At 39.1% G+C, this 15,378-nt stretch overlaps 1 non-coding gene and 1 pseudogene across 1 annotated transcript; both read left to right on the top strand.

Moving 5' to 3' along the window:
* Positions 1-13,908: 13,908 nt before the first annotated feature.
* Positions 13,909-14,027, top strand: LOC145677448 (5S ribosomal RNA). Its single transcript, XR_014129841.1, has one exon. It is a non-coding gene; the product is annotated as a 5S ribosomal RNA (ribosomal RNA).
* A 177-nt stretch (positions 14,028-14,204) lies between these two features.
* LOC145677450 (5S ribosomal RNA) lies at positions 14,205-14,319 on the top strand (annotated as a pseudogene).
* The last annotated feature ends 1,059 nt before the right edge of the window (positions 14,320-15,378 follow it).

The raw sequence follows: 15,378 nt of genomic DNA, 5'->3' as shown, positions 1-15,378 counted from the left end.
AATAACTTCTCTCGCGCTTTCCTATCTTCTTGCTTACCCTTCTTTCTTTCTATCTACACATAATACCAGATTCGCGTGTAAATGTCTTCCGTTTAAGATAGAGGCCGCGGTACACACACTCCCCACCGACAGATACTATAGGTTACTAACAGCATGGAGGAGAGGCATGTAGAATGTTGGTTGATGCCTTACTCACTATCCAGGACGCGGGCTTTCCTGAGGGGCGTCCTTACTTATAAATTTTCTGTTTCTGTTTCGGAGGCCGCAATTTTTCCTCTCATCTTATTACGAAAGAATATTGAACAATGTCTGGTCGCGGCAAAGGTGGAAAAGTCAAGGGAAAGAGCAAGTCCCGCTCCAGCAGGGCTGGCCTTCAATTCCCAGTAGGCAGAATCCATCGTCTTTTGCGAAAGGGTAACTATGCCGAACGAGTTGGTGCTGGCGCTCCCGTGTATTTGGCTGCAGTCATGGAATACCTGGCAGCTGAAGTTCTTGAGTTGGCAGGCAACGCTGCTCGTGACAACAAGAAGACTAGGATTATTCCACGTCATCTGCAGTTAGCTATCCGTAACGACGAGGAATTAAACAAGTTGTTGTCTGGAGTTACAATCGCTCAGGGTGGTGTTTTGCCCAACATTCAAGCTGTACTTCTGCCCAAGAAAACTGAGAAGAAGGCATAAATGTAAGACCTATATCTCATACAAATCGGCCCTTATGAGGGCCACAAACCCCTTTATAGAGGAGATTTACGATTGAAATGAATTGTTTTCGATATACAGACTCATCAAAAGTGTCTGAGATAGTTGCTTAGTTTCATTCGAAATTCTCGCTGCTATTCGATTAATTAGTATATGTGTAGTCGTCGATCGTAATTGAAGCCCATAGGAAGTCACACTAACTTTAGAATACTCCAAACAGCGATGTGCTTAGTTCCCACTACATTATTAATTATAAGATCATTACCTTTTGTATTGTCGCTAGCTACATTTTTTTGATATTTGCGTACATCGGGCTCATATTACCCAGAGGACAGGACAGTCGAGCCCAGATTCTCAGCAATGGAAGAAAACCTCATACCACATATTCTCATGTACTTCATGCTAGACAAAGGAATTTCCAACATTCTTAAAGCACTCATGTTTCTCTCTTGCGTTGGCTTGGCTGAAATTACTCTGTTCAATATGTTCTCGACATTTATTATTGTTCATTACTATGCCCCAATGACATCATGAACAGAGCGGATCAGAAAACTTTCCTAAATTTCTTTTGCAACATAGTAATGACATTAAATGCACACTTAAGTACGATTTATTCTTTGCAAGGTCGATATTCATATTTGTGTGATATGTGTTATATGTATATGGTTTGTAATACGCAACTACTCTTATTCTCTGATCTCAGAACTCATTTGCTACTGTGCCCAACGAGCGAGCCTAGGTTTCTTGTAACTACTGCCTTTCTTTAGTAAATAATGTGAAGTATACAATGCATTAACCTACATCTCATATTTGTATTACTCTTTATTTTAGTAACCCGCTACGAAGTGTCATTAATTTACATGTAAATCACAATAGACACTACCGCAAAAGAAAGAAATCGAACCCAAGACCACGTAAACAAGATAAAGGACAAGATTCAGGTTTCTAACGCATTATTCGCCCCTCACAGCACAGTATAGAAGTTGTATAAGCCTCTATACGTACATCCTACTGTCAGAACAGAAATTCCGACTTGCGTTTCGCATCTCTCATGCTCGCTACTTCCAACAAATCGCCAATTTCCAACCAGAACCCCTTCTCCAGCATTAATACTGCTACATGATATGAATACGTATACATGAACGTACATAATGTAAAAAAAAACGTATGATTTTCTCAAATTAATCTCTCTACGTCTGTAATTTAGTGTGCATCAAAAGGCTTTAATGTAGTTACACGAATTCTTATAATCTAACAGAAAATCGCACAAAGTAAATCTTTCCCTTTATATAAATTTGTTGGCTCTGAAAAGAGCCGTTTATGCCAATTTTATATCCAAAATAGGAGGAACCCCAACTTAACCTCCGAAACCGTACAGGGTTCTTCCTTGCCTCTTCAAGGCATACACAACATCCATAGCTGTCACTGTCTTCCTCTTGGCGTGTTCTGTGTATGTAACAGCATCTCTGATTACGTTCTCCAGGAATACTTTCAATACTCCTCGGGTCTCTTCATAAATGAGACCAGAGATACGCTTCACACCACCACGGCGAGCAAGACGCCTAATAGCGGGTTTGGTGATACCCTGGATGTTGTCACGAAGAACTTTACGGTGGCGCTTGGCACCTCCTTTGCCAAGACCCTTGCCTCCTTTTCCACGTCCTGTCATTTCGATATGTTACTGCTTCGCTCACCACACACGAGAAATACAAGCCCAAGCAGCCCAAGACTCGTGGTTTTGTTCCTTCGATCATGCAGGGAAAGCACGGAGGAAAAACACAAAACGTGTCTAAGCCAATGAGAACTGTCCTTTTCGACTGACTTTATCCAATGAGAAATAGCTTGATTTAACGGTTTTGCTCTTTATATAACTTGACTTCATTCACCCCCTCCCACTCGTCACTACGTCCTTACCAACCTAGCTGCTCATTTTTACGAACAAGACGCATTCTTTGATTATATCAAGACTGGCATTCCTGAACACCGCCGACATCTTCGTGGCAGACCAACACTCAATGGAGAAGGATTCCACATCATAATCGAAACCAGGGAAGCAATAGACGCTTTCATCACAAAATTCTCACCAAGGGACTTTGGTCCAAAAGTTAAAATCACAAACATCACTTCCCAAGAAGACATCGATCGAGCTGACGGCAAGTTGCCTCCTCCTGGCAAACAACCAAACACAAACAAAAGAAGACATACTTATACATGTGTAATCAGGGGAGTTGATAAAACTTTGGACATCGCAACCATTGAAGACAATCTAGACAAGCAAATGGTGAATTTCAATAACATCACCCGCATCCAGAATGCAACAGGACCACTGCCCCTGATTCGTCTCTTCACACATAGTTTTGCAACGGTGAACAAGCTCATCGCTGAAGGAATCTACATTCAAGACAAGCTGCACAGAGTTGAAGCATCCCGCTCCTCAGCCAGACCTATACCGTGCCACAATTGTTACGGCTATGATCATGGTACACAAATATGTACACGCCCAAGAGTGTGCTTCAGATGTGGTGAGACTCACAATCAGCCTTGCAACAAACCCATCAACCGATGGTTTTGTGCCACCTGCAAATGCTTAGGACATCGAACAGGCAGCAGCGAATGTCCCCAGAGGCCACATACAAACCAACGCAGACAGACTATCCCAAACCTACTCAATCAGTTCGAATTCCCACCACTTCCAGATTCCGGCCCTTGTCAGACACGCACAAACAGATCCTCAGAAGCAGATGAAGAAAAAGAACAAGAAGAACCAAGAAAAGAAGAGGACACAGAATCTGAACAAGAAATTCAAGATACAGATATAGATGCCAAGATCAATGCAGCGATTGAAGGCGCCATCGAATGCATACTCATATGGACAGCTTCCATCCTCTCTACCATCACCGATCCCCCCCACCAGAAAACCCTTCACCAAGCTATATCAAAAGTCACCCGCCATATCTTTCGCAAACACCTTAATATCCACACCACAACCAAAGGAAACCTTAACATCTACTGTTCCGACATCACACCCCCCACAACTACAGAGAAGAACACGACCGCACCTAACACTACAAACCAAACTCCACCCACCATCACCTAGCACACATCACCCTAAATCTCAAACAAGAAAATAACACCCTCAGTATATTTCATTCACACTCAATGTTTTTGAACTTAGTGCCAAGTGCTTCTTTCTTTGGTAATTCCCCATGGATTACAATGCATCGTAATCAAATCTAGCGAAGAAGACATCATCAGCCAGAGTACAGGACCACAGGTACAGGACCACAAATACAGGACCACTTCTCAAGAAGAAAACTCAAGAACATCGGGAACACACAACATCGGCAGCGCACTCGAAGAATCAAAACCAGAGTGCAAAGTGACTTGTTTCAGTTGGAAAAACACAAAACGTGTCTAAGCCAATGAGAACTGTCCTTTTCGACTGACTTTATCCAATGAGAAATAGCTTGATTTAACGGTTTTGCTCTTTATATAACTTGACTTCATTCAGCGCGCAATTATTTGAAACAAGTCGTGACAGTTGCAATGGCACGTACCAAGCAGACAGCTAGGAAATCTACTGGAGGCAAAGCTCCTCGAAAGCAGCTTGCCACCAAAGCTGCAAGAAAGAGTGCTCCAGCTACCGGTGGAGTGAAAAAGCCCCATCGTTACAGGCCTGGTACTGTGGCTCTCCGAGAAATTCGTCGTTACCAGAAGAGCACTGAATTGCTCATCCGCAAGCTGCCCTTCCAACGACTCGTCCGAGAAATTGCACAAGATTTCAAGACAGATCTTCGCTTCCAAAGCTCAGCTGTCATGGCTTTACAGGAGGCAAGTGAAGCTTACCTTGTAGGGCTTTTCGAAGACACCAACTTGTGTGCTATTCACGCAAAGAGAGTCACAATCATGCCTAAGGACATTCAGCTTGCTCGCCGCATCCGTGGGGAACGTGCTTAAGTTTGAAGTTCTGGCACTGAGTTCAAAAACGGTCCTTTTTAGGACCAATACACTACTTAGAGATGCTGTTATCCTAACAAGGATCTTGTCCATACTTGTTATCTTTTTTTTTTAAATTCTCACGCCGTATGTTGCATAGTTAATACATCTACCTTCGTTTTCCTGTCGTTTCGTATATCATCCTATCTTTCAAGTATATTCTTTAGTTTTCCCCTATGTTTACCGATTGATTATCTTCGTTTTATGTGGTCAAGGGTTCGATTTTGCCATATGTTGCATAACTTAACTTCGATTCAACCACTGTTTGCCCTTCTCAACGTTATTAATCTGATAGAACTCGCAGGCGAAATATGTACTTCTTCCAAGGTAGCAAAAGTAATATTATTTTGTCAGAGGTCGCTGCTGTTGAATGCAAACGTTAAACTAAACTTTCTTTAAGTGTCTGTTTGTACTTAACATCAGTTCAATTGTACACCTACATTTCTGCTGGTGTTACTATTTTTCTTTATAGCAATATTACGAATTATAAGACGGTATCCGTGGTTATTAGCGTGTTCCCTTTTCCTAACACTTTCTCATTACACCAGTATTTCCATCATTCATTAGGCGTAATCACCCGTCTCCTTTATCATAAAAATCATAATAGTACGACGTTAAATTGAAACATAGTCTACTTCACTTTCACGAGTTGTAATAAGTTCGAACATTTCTTTCACCCCAGCCTTGAAAAGAGTTGATTTTAGTTTAGTGTCCCTTTCAGCAGCAAGGCTGTTTCAAACGTGGACCTACTTATTAACGTGCAATGCGAAACATTTGAGCTCCCACCGAGAATCGAACCCAGTCAGCCTGCAAAAGTTTTTCTAACAAATGCATTAAGTGCGTTTTCTGTACTGTTTCGCTACTTGAAGATAGGAACAAGGAAAAAGTAAGTGATCACAAATTGACATTACGTAATGTGTTCCCCATTTTTTTTCGAGTACACCATTCTTGACACCCGTGAAAGCTTTCTTTCCCCACCCTCAATTCCCCTCTGTTATAAAGCACTTACATCAAGAAGTGCTTCGGTTAAAAAGAAAACTCAAAGTCCCTTGCGTGTATACTATACATTGCTATGAATGAACATGTGATAATGATAGGAAAAGCACAATTTTACTCTTCTCAAAGTATTTGATGGCTCTAAAAAGAGCCGTTTTAAAATGTCAGATGATTTACTGACACATTTACTTCTTCTTTGGTGCAGCCTTCTTAGCACTTTTCGGTTTTGCTGTAGCCTTCTTTGGCTTCGGGGCCTTTGGCTTCTTGGGAGTTTTTGCCTTCTTCACTTTAGATGGTGATTTCTTAGGTTTGGGAGCAGCAGCCTTTTTCTTTTCACCAGTCTTCTTGGGACGTTTAGCTGCTGGCTTTTTCGCAGGCTTCTTCTCCTTTGATGCTGATCGTTTCGCCTTGGTTGAAGATCCACCTTCAGGCTTCTCCTTCAGCGATGAAGCACTAAGCTTAAACGATCCAGATGCACCTTTTCCCTTGGTCTGAACCAAAGACCCAGAAGCAACTGCACTTCTCAAGTATTTCTTGATAAATGGAGCAAGCTTCTCGGCATCCACTTTGTAGTTCTGAGAGATGTATTTCTTAATAGCTTGCAGTGAACTTCCTCCCCTTTCCTTCAAATTCTTGATGGCGTTGTTCACCATTTCTGATGTTCTTGGATGAGAAGGTGTTGTTTTTGGTTTCTTAGGCTTTGCAGACTTCTTAGGAGAAGCCTGTGCCGGGGCTGCAGGTGCTGATGCCGTATCTGCCATTGCTTTCTGCAATAAACTCAACGATACTGAAGAATGAAATTTTCGCTAGCAGGCAGCGTTGAGTTTGGTTACGGAGCGCGGACCGGATAGAAAGCACTTGCTGAGGCGGGCTGAGGTAAACAGAAGTTCGTAGTTGCCACAACGATAAGTGTGTTTCCTTCTATTTTGATAAACGATTTTTTTCAGGTATTCAATGAATGCACCAGATCCTATTCTTCCTTACTGGCTAGAAGAAACTTTATTCCACATAACTCAAAAGGCATTTGTTTTTATTCGCTTTTCTATTTTATGTTTCAGTCATTGCTAAGTCGGTCACACTACTTTTTCACCCTCCTTGTGCTTATAATTTTCATAATTTAACATGGAAATACTTATCAATAAATAATTATATTACCATGGTAATTAACTTCAATCCTTCCTGTGATTATACGCAAAGTACCATCTTCGTACTGCTTACTATAGTTCAATGAAGGGAATCTATAAAGTAACGCGTGTCGCACACATCTGCCTTGCAAACTCCCTGGCCTACTTCCAATGTATAGACTTTTATTTCAAATCCTGATTTAATTTCATAATTTTCTGTAGATTTTAACATTTTATTACCCAGCTTCTTAATACGAATGACAATCAAGCCTAAATATTTATTCCCTTTAACTTTATTTTTCTTTTTTATTTTGTGCCTTGTTTCATATTTGTTCTTACGTTAGCAATTAACGCACTTACCGTAGTTATGTATGAACAGGTTGTTTCTATATTTATTTTATTCCAAATAAATTAAATATATATACGGATTATTTTATGGTAGTTGATATTTTCTGTTGTTTCCTACGTGAATTGAGGAAACGCACGGACTTTCGCCTAATTCTTGTGCTACTTTCATATGTCTGTATCTGTCGAATGCTGTCGATCTGTCGAAATGTGTATTACTATCTGTCGATTCATCGAGTGAACTGAATTCGTTAACCATTTCACCAGGCGCGCATGCATTTTTTTTTCTTCTAAGGGATCCAAGCTTCGGGGGGCAAGGTTCCAATACTACAAGCCACTATGTCTATATACTATTATTCTGCATTCGAAAACACGATAAATATTCCACTTACTTTTTCACAAAAACATGATACAGACAGAGTACAGATGAAGTGTAAGATCAGATTTATATTGATGATACATCAATATTTTCCCTGTTAATAACTACATTTAATGAGAAAGTCTGCAAATGTATGTTCACTTAGGAACTTTTGCGAGGAGTCCGCACCCGGTGGACACCCCGTGAGTACGCCTCTGCACTTGACTATACTTCGAATTATACTGCAAACAGTTGTATTTTAGTTTCCCCGTTTAGTTCATCGATATCATTAACACAAAGAAAATAGATGTTATAGATGCGTATTCTCAGTTCTCGCTTTATATCCGGACGTCTGCAAAAATCTACTCCTTTTCTTTCTTTCACGCATCCACCAAACTAACAATGATTTGTATTATAATATTTGCGCATAAAATGTATATCTCATACCTTCCATGTTCTCAAGTATTCATAGACAAAAACGGTTATTTTCTGCGAACAAATTGTCCAAACACAGTGCAAATGTCATCTATAGATTGTCCTGGTTCCGTCTGCGTGTACATAACAATGCGTCATAATCATACATTGCACATTAAGGATATCAATTAATCTTCCCAAATTCCTAGATATGCCTGGCAAAAGTTCCGCGTGTTGTAAGGATATTACATTTGTACTACCGACAAGGTGGTATCTTCCAACATTGAAGTTCAATAAACCCCAAATGTGTCGGATATAGTATTTGATTTCTTGTCTCATTGTTTGCGTCAGAGATGTCTTCTCAAGTTAGGATTTACGATACATACAGGATGAGTTGTATATATTGTTGCTGCCAGCTCTATATTAATCCCATATTTGTAAACGAATAAAAACAGTATTCTAATTATAACAATGTGCTCACAATTAATTTTATTCTTAATTGTTATACGTATTGTTGATTAAAAATGAAAATGTTGCTAAGTGAATTTTATTAATATTTTCTGTTGCGTGATATAGGAAGTGAGTGAAATATTGGAGGAATATAGTGTGCGTAGCAGATGATGTGCAGTGGCTTTGGATCGCCTGTGATAAGGTAAGGCATTTGCTATTTTAATTAACGCATTTTATATACTGTAATCCTAATTATTTTTATGTGAATGTGCTTACTACTTGTGTATTCAGTGGGACCGATGTTTTAATATGTATGGTCAAGCAGTGTCGAGCCTGGTCAGTGTGTGGATAGGTGACCATTTTTTGTAAATCGATAACATTTAACTTTGTAAACACGGATGAAGTAGAAGTATATTTATTTTATTTTTTACCTCAAATATGTAGGACACTTCTCCTTTGTACATCAATTATTATTATTAGTTCAACTTGTTTACAAGTTAAATGAAAAGAATAGTCGTTATCGTGTGATGATTGTGCTCATTAGGCTAAAGAAGACTCGTGATAAGAAAGAAAAGAAGAACGGTGCTCAAGTTTCGTCACAGCATATTCTCAAAAATTTACAGGCAAAATTCAGTGTTCTGCATGAAAAGGCATATTTGTACGAAAAAAAAAAAAATTCTGCAGACGACAGAATTAAATAAAGTAATACACATGTATTTTAGAGTTACTGGTGTAAAATCATTACAAGTGCTTTGCCAGGTGGCCAATAAAAAGCACGAATACTATTTAAGGGAGCCAAAACAGGAGAAAGCTGGGGGCCTGAGCGATAGCAAGAATGTGCGTCCAAAGTGAACAGGAGCGAAGGCGACGCGGGTATACGTATAAGCAAGGGTAGTGGAAACCAGTTAGTTTTCGAGTTTCAATAGCACTTGTCATGCATCCATACTAGTAGCGCCCCGCTTGTAAACATTAAGTACACTATGCAAGAATACACCGCCGGTGGAAAATAGTACCTAATACAGTTATCTTTCATATATACTGACTTATTTTACAGTAGTAACCCAACACTAGTAAACGTAAAATAAAAGTGTATAACTTTATATTTAATTCTATCGCCTGGCTTAGTTTTTCACCTGTAAGATGTACTTATTTAGAGCAAGTTTCTTAACTAGCAAATTAAACCGAGAACCACAGCAACCATATATATATTCTTATGATGTACTTTTCTTTGAGTGGTGTTCTCTGTCTATTGAATAACATTTTCTCAGTTTAATGCTAGCAAAAAACAAAACAAAATCAAAGTGTTTCTATATAAATTTAGTTCACCGTGTTGTAATATCACATGGAATTGAAAAACGAATAGTCGAACCTCTGCTATCTCGATCAAACTTCTCAGGATGATATACTGACTTACCGCAGAAGTTCGACTGAATACGTTTCTCAGTTCCATGGGAGAACCTGGAGAAGCAAAAGCCTGCGCAACGGAAAATACTAAATAAACTTGTAGAGCAGGTCAAGATGTATCATCATGCCAAGTTTCATTCAGATCAGAGAAGTTTGGCTGCAGCCATTTTCATTACAAAGCACAAAATGGATGGTCCCTAACCTCGAGAATCTTCACAATTGTCGACGAGTTGAACTGCACTCATCTGATCAAAATCAAACTTAAAATGACAGTTCACTTTCAACTGTTAAATAATATGATATGCAGGCTTCTGCTTTCCTAGTTACAGTCTATCCACTGTGGTATGCATATTAGTACAAATGTGAGAGTGCATATTTATTAAAGATTTGCTTCAAAAAGCGATGAAAGACATAGGCATTGCCGCGGGCGGTGATAACAAGATGCCGGAAAACGAACAAGCAGAAAGAATATGGGCTGAAGAAGTGTAAACGACGACGCGGCGGCCCGTAAAGGTGTTGCCGTCCTATTAAATGAATAATATCAAAAGAAAGAAAAAAAAAGTAAAAAATTTCGCGCTCGTAATCAAGACAGAAAGCAACTAAAGGAAATCTTTGTTTTACGTCCCACGTTATGCCGCTTAGGCTAAAAGAGGCGCTGATTATGAGAAATGATTGAAATGGTGGTGGAATGAAGAAAGTGGGAGGAAACGGGAGAACCCCGCGGTAACCCACCGCACATAGTTTTTGTCCACCATAAAGTTAACTTGGCGGGGGCTCAAGACAGAAAGACGGTTGGAAAAACAAATAAACGATGTTGCATCCCGTAAAAATGTTCGCGACCTATGAAATCAATATTTTTTCTTAAAGAAAAAAAAGAATTAAAAAGAGAAAAAAAGGTCAAAATTTCGCGCTCGCTTCGCTCGCGATCAGCAGAGAAAAGAGGACGTGACGCACCCCTAAAAGTGTTGGCGACCGATTGAATAAATATTGTGGGTAAAAAAAAAAAAAAAAAAAAAAAAAAAGTCAAAAATTTCGCGCTCGCTTCGCTCGCGATCAGCACAGAAAGAAGGACGTGACGCGCCCCTAAAGGTGTTGGCAACCGATTCAATACATATTGTCGGTAAAAAAAAAAAAAAAAAAAAAAAAAAAAAAAAAAAAAACGCTCGCTTCGCTCGCGATCGACATGAAAAAGGCAACGACGTGACGCCCCGTAAAATTGTCGGCGACCTATTCAATCAATATATTCGGTTGAAAAACAAAGTCAAAAGTTTCCCAATCGCTTCCCTCCCGATCGACATAAAAAAAAAGGCAACCCCTTCACCTCTCCTTATGCATTCATCAGTAAACATACAACCATAGATCACAATACCACTCACATCACCTATCAGTTCTCCACGTCCATCAAGATCCAATCATCGCCCTGGCCCTTTATGATGATACACAACATTACATGTTATTGTGTGCATTGCCCCGCGTTACAATACATGACCAAAAAAAAGAGAAAAAGAGCTGCACTGCCTTCAGTGTAGACATGTTCGTATTCGTAGAAAATGATTTTAGGTACACGATAGTACAGTAATCTATCTTCACATGCTTCAGATGTGAACGATACCTACACATGAAGAGGGCTCCCGAGGTTTCCTTTTCCAATAGGATGGAGCTCCACCACACTTGCAGAATGACGAGAAGTTATGTTAATAAATATATCCCAGAGTGTTTCGTAACTCGCCCTTGGTCCTAATGATGAAGCGTTCTTCAGATGGCCCCGATGTCTCCACACATGATACTATGCGACTTCTTTTCACGAGGCTCTCAAAGATCACGTTTGTGTCCTAACATTCTCTGCAGATATGACACAGCTGCGATAGCGGATCACAGAAGCCTTTCCTCTCCTTACAAGAGACGTGTTCATTCGAGTATGTGAGTAATTCGACTATCGATTAAATATCTCCCGTGTCACGATAGTAGTCACTTTCAATTCTTCTAACGAAGGTAAGAAAAAATGCTATACAAACTTCCTTTCGGTATATAAAGGATTAGGGGCCCAGAGAATATTTTCTTTCAAGAGGATACATTCTTTTTCGAACACCCTGTATATAGATCCTCTAATTATAACTGCAAACAAAATGTTGATTTTGCAATTGCTTCCATGAGAGAATATTCTGTGCACTTTCTTTCTGAAGGGCCGGGCCTAAACGTTTTCCTTAATCATTAAATTTAGTAGTTATCTACAATTACATAGTTTTCCATTGTTCTCAAAATAAAGATTTTTCTCTATGAATTGTTGAATGTTGCTAGGGATATTGAAGTAATTCTTTTTAGTGTTTTTTTCTTTACAATAATGTACTGAACGCCTGCATTAAGGAAGTTCGTGTGTCCATCTTGCAAAATGTTTCGTCTTTTTTCATGCCCACTAAGGTAAATATTCATTTTGCTCTTTTCTCTGTATGCAAACCACATTTCTTAAAGGCAACATTTTCATACAAATGTAGTACTAAAAACTTCTAATTGGCAACATCTGGGCTGCGAAGAGGAAAAAGAAAGAAATCTCGTACGTATTCGCGCGCAATTCGGAATTAGCCAATGAAAAGCACAAAAGCGGCCACCATCTCTCTCTCTTTCTTATTAACGGTTTTGTACTTTCTGCAGTTCTATCAGTGCTGCTAACCTCTTACTATATCATTGAATATGTATGTTTAGATATATATATATATATATATATATATATATATATTTTTTTTTTTACAAAAAATCATACTACTACGGAATAATATTAAATGCCTTTAAACCCTCATTTCTGTTTGCACTTTCTGTTACACTACCTTCCCCGAACTTCTTTCAAGTTATTAAGTGCAGAACGGGGAGTTATACATATTTACTTGCGCTTTGACAATATCTGCACATTGTGTAATAATAGGAGACGTATAAAATAAAACTATATACTAATACGTATATATATATATATATATATATATATATATATATATATATATACAGTACACATTCCACTATCCGAGGCTTTCCTTTTCTTTTCTTGCTGACGATAAATTACGCTTTTAGAAATGTTGTCTGAAAACAATAAGAATATGTGCAAAAAATACAATCAGAGGTAGAGGTCTTTAACAGGAAATAAGCAAGGGAGTTGAAAAATTTTTTATGCATGTAAAAAATATAGACATGAACCAACTTGTGAAATAAAAAGACCAGAAAACTACTCTTTCTAAATTATGTGTAAACTTTTTACCGAAAACGAAAGTTGCACGAAAGACTTTTTGTCCGTTTTTTGGCCTCCGGTGCTTGGGGTCCCTGATTCAATCCCAGCTCGTGCCGTGTGAACTTTGTCGTGCATAAAGACCGTGCTCATGGGTTTTCTCGGGTTTCTCCCGTTTCCTCCCACTTTCTTCATTCAGTACTCATCATCACCGTCTCCTTTAGCGTAACCGGTATAAGTATGCGACGTAAATCTAAATATTTCATTTCATTTCCCTTTTCTGCTCATACTGCTGATTATGCGCGATTATGCCAACATCCAACTCCGCGGATAATCGTGCGATTACTGTATATACAACTAATACAGATACAACTAATTATATTATCAGTTACAGTATCGGTTTTTATTTACTAATTTGCCTCACTTTATTTGCATCCCTGCAGTAAATAATTCTTATCGATAATAGTTAAAATGTATATTACATTTTAGTGCTTCACGACTGAATGATCATCTGCCTTACGTTATCTCGCAGCTGAAGAGAATGCTACACTGAAAACTACCTTGCGTTATAAAGGGTAAGTGAAACATATCTTAAAAATATCTTTCATACATTTCATTGTGTACATTAAAGAATGTAAGTTTGCCTTTTTCCTGTAATCAATACTTAATAAAGGATTTATTTTTATTTATTTATATACAATTTCATACGTGGTTCGTGATAGTAAACTCGATAGGACACAGTGGCACTATGAACATCCGAATCACTCATCATTCGAACATTCAAATATTTATTCGAATATTAGTATATTCCAAGTAATGTTAACGACGTTAATATGCTTGCCTTTATAGTTAATAATGTCAATTCTTACTTAAAACATACTTCCTTAACAGGACATTGAAGAAAAGGTAGTTGCCAACGGCCATACCATGCTGAATATACCGGTTCTCGTCCGATCACCGAAGTCAAGCAGCATCGGGCCTGGTCAGTACTTGGATGGGTGACCGCCTGGGAACACCAGGTGCTGTTGGTATACTTTTTCTAATTTTGTTTTTCACAAAGACGAATATTCTCACATCGTTCACCACGATAATTTCGTAATCATGCATTACTTAAAACAATTAGCAACGCTTTCCACGCGCTGGTCTTTTTGAGTATTCACCGACAAACCTACGTAGCTACAATAACTCACTCGAAGCCATATGCATTCGCCAACGGCCATACCATGCTGAATATACCGGTTCTCGTCCGATCACCGAAGTCAAGCAGCATCGGGCCTGGTCAGTACTTGGATGGGTGACCGCCTGGGAAAGGTGCTGTTGGCATCTCTTTTTCAAATTTCATTATCCTTCAAGTACGAAAATACTAGAAACATTAATTTTATAGTACTTTCAAGAGATAATTTATCAACATTATTTCATAGCGATTAATCGATATTCTAAGCGTTATACCCACTATTTCTTACACTAACAGCCTGTTTATTTGCACGGCACATTAAAATAACCTGATTTCCGATCCGTGTGCACCTACTACTATACTTAACACGGAATGTATTACCACTTTTTAAAAGTAAATTATTATGACTAAGTGTAGATCTCCGGCGAGTAAATGCCTTTCGTATACAAGCACGACACATCTCCGCTATGTGCTTTACTTTTTTACTAACAGCATATAGAAATTGGATTTCAACGTGTTTCTACATAACAGAATGAAGCAAATTTCGTGATTTAACTCTTTCGAATAATGTGTTGGTCCTGACAAGGACCGTTTGAAATGAAAAATCTTGAAGAAGATTTTTACTTAGAGCTTGTGTACTTGGTAACAGCCTTCGTACCCTCACTTACAGCGTGCTTGGCAAGTTCACCAGGCAAAAGAAGGCGCACAGCTGTTTGGATTTCCCGGCTGGTGATAGTTGACCGCTTATTGTAATGGGCCAAACGAGAAGCTTCAGCAGCAATACGCTCGAAGATGTCATTAACAAAGCTGTTCATGATACTCATAGCTTTGCTAGATATGCCAGTGTCAGGATGCACTTGCTTCAAAACTTTGTAGATGTAAATGGCATAGCTCTCCTTCCTCCTCCTCTTCTTCTTCTTATCTCCCTTGGAGATATTCTTTTGGGCTTTACCAGCCTTCTTTGCAGCCTTTCCGCTAGTTTTTGGTGGCATGATGACTCACTCGTTCAGCAAAATTAGATGTGTCCGCCAAGCCAATTTGCCAAGTTATAATTGACGGGTTGATTGAGTGGTTGAGTTCCGGGACTAGTGGAAGTCCCCTGCCTCGCATTTGAAGTAGATTTTGAAGTGAGTAGATGCACAACGTAGAACTGATAATGGCCGGAGACCGACGCCGGCTCATTGAAGTCTTGATTGAAGATCCAGAGT

Source organism: Thermobia domestica, unplaced genomic scaffold, assembly GCF_964235325.1.
Source record: "Thermobia domestica unplaced genomic scaffold, izTheDome1.hap1.1 HAP1_SCAFFOLD_886, whole genome shotgun sequence".
In the NCBI taxonomy this organism is placed as follows: domain Eukaryota; kingdom Metazoa; phylum Arthropoda; class Insecta; order Zygentoma; family Lepismatidae; genus Thermobia; species Thermobia domestica.
This window is presented reverse-complemented; position numbering and strand designations above follow the sequence as displayed.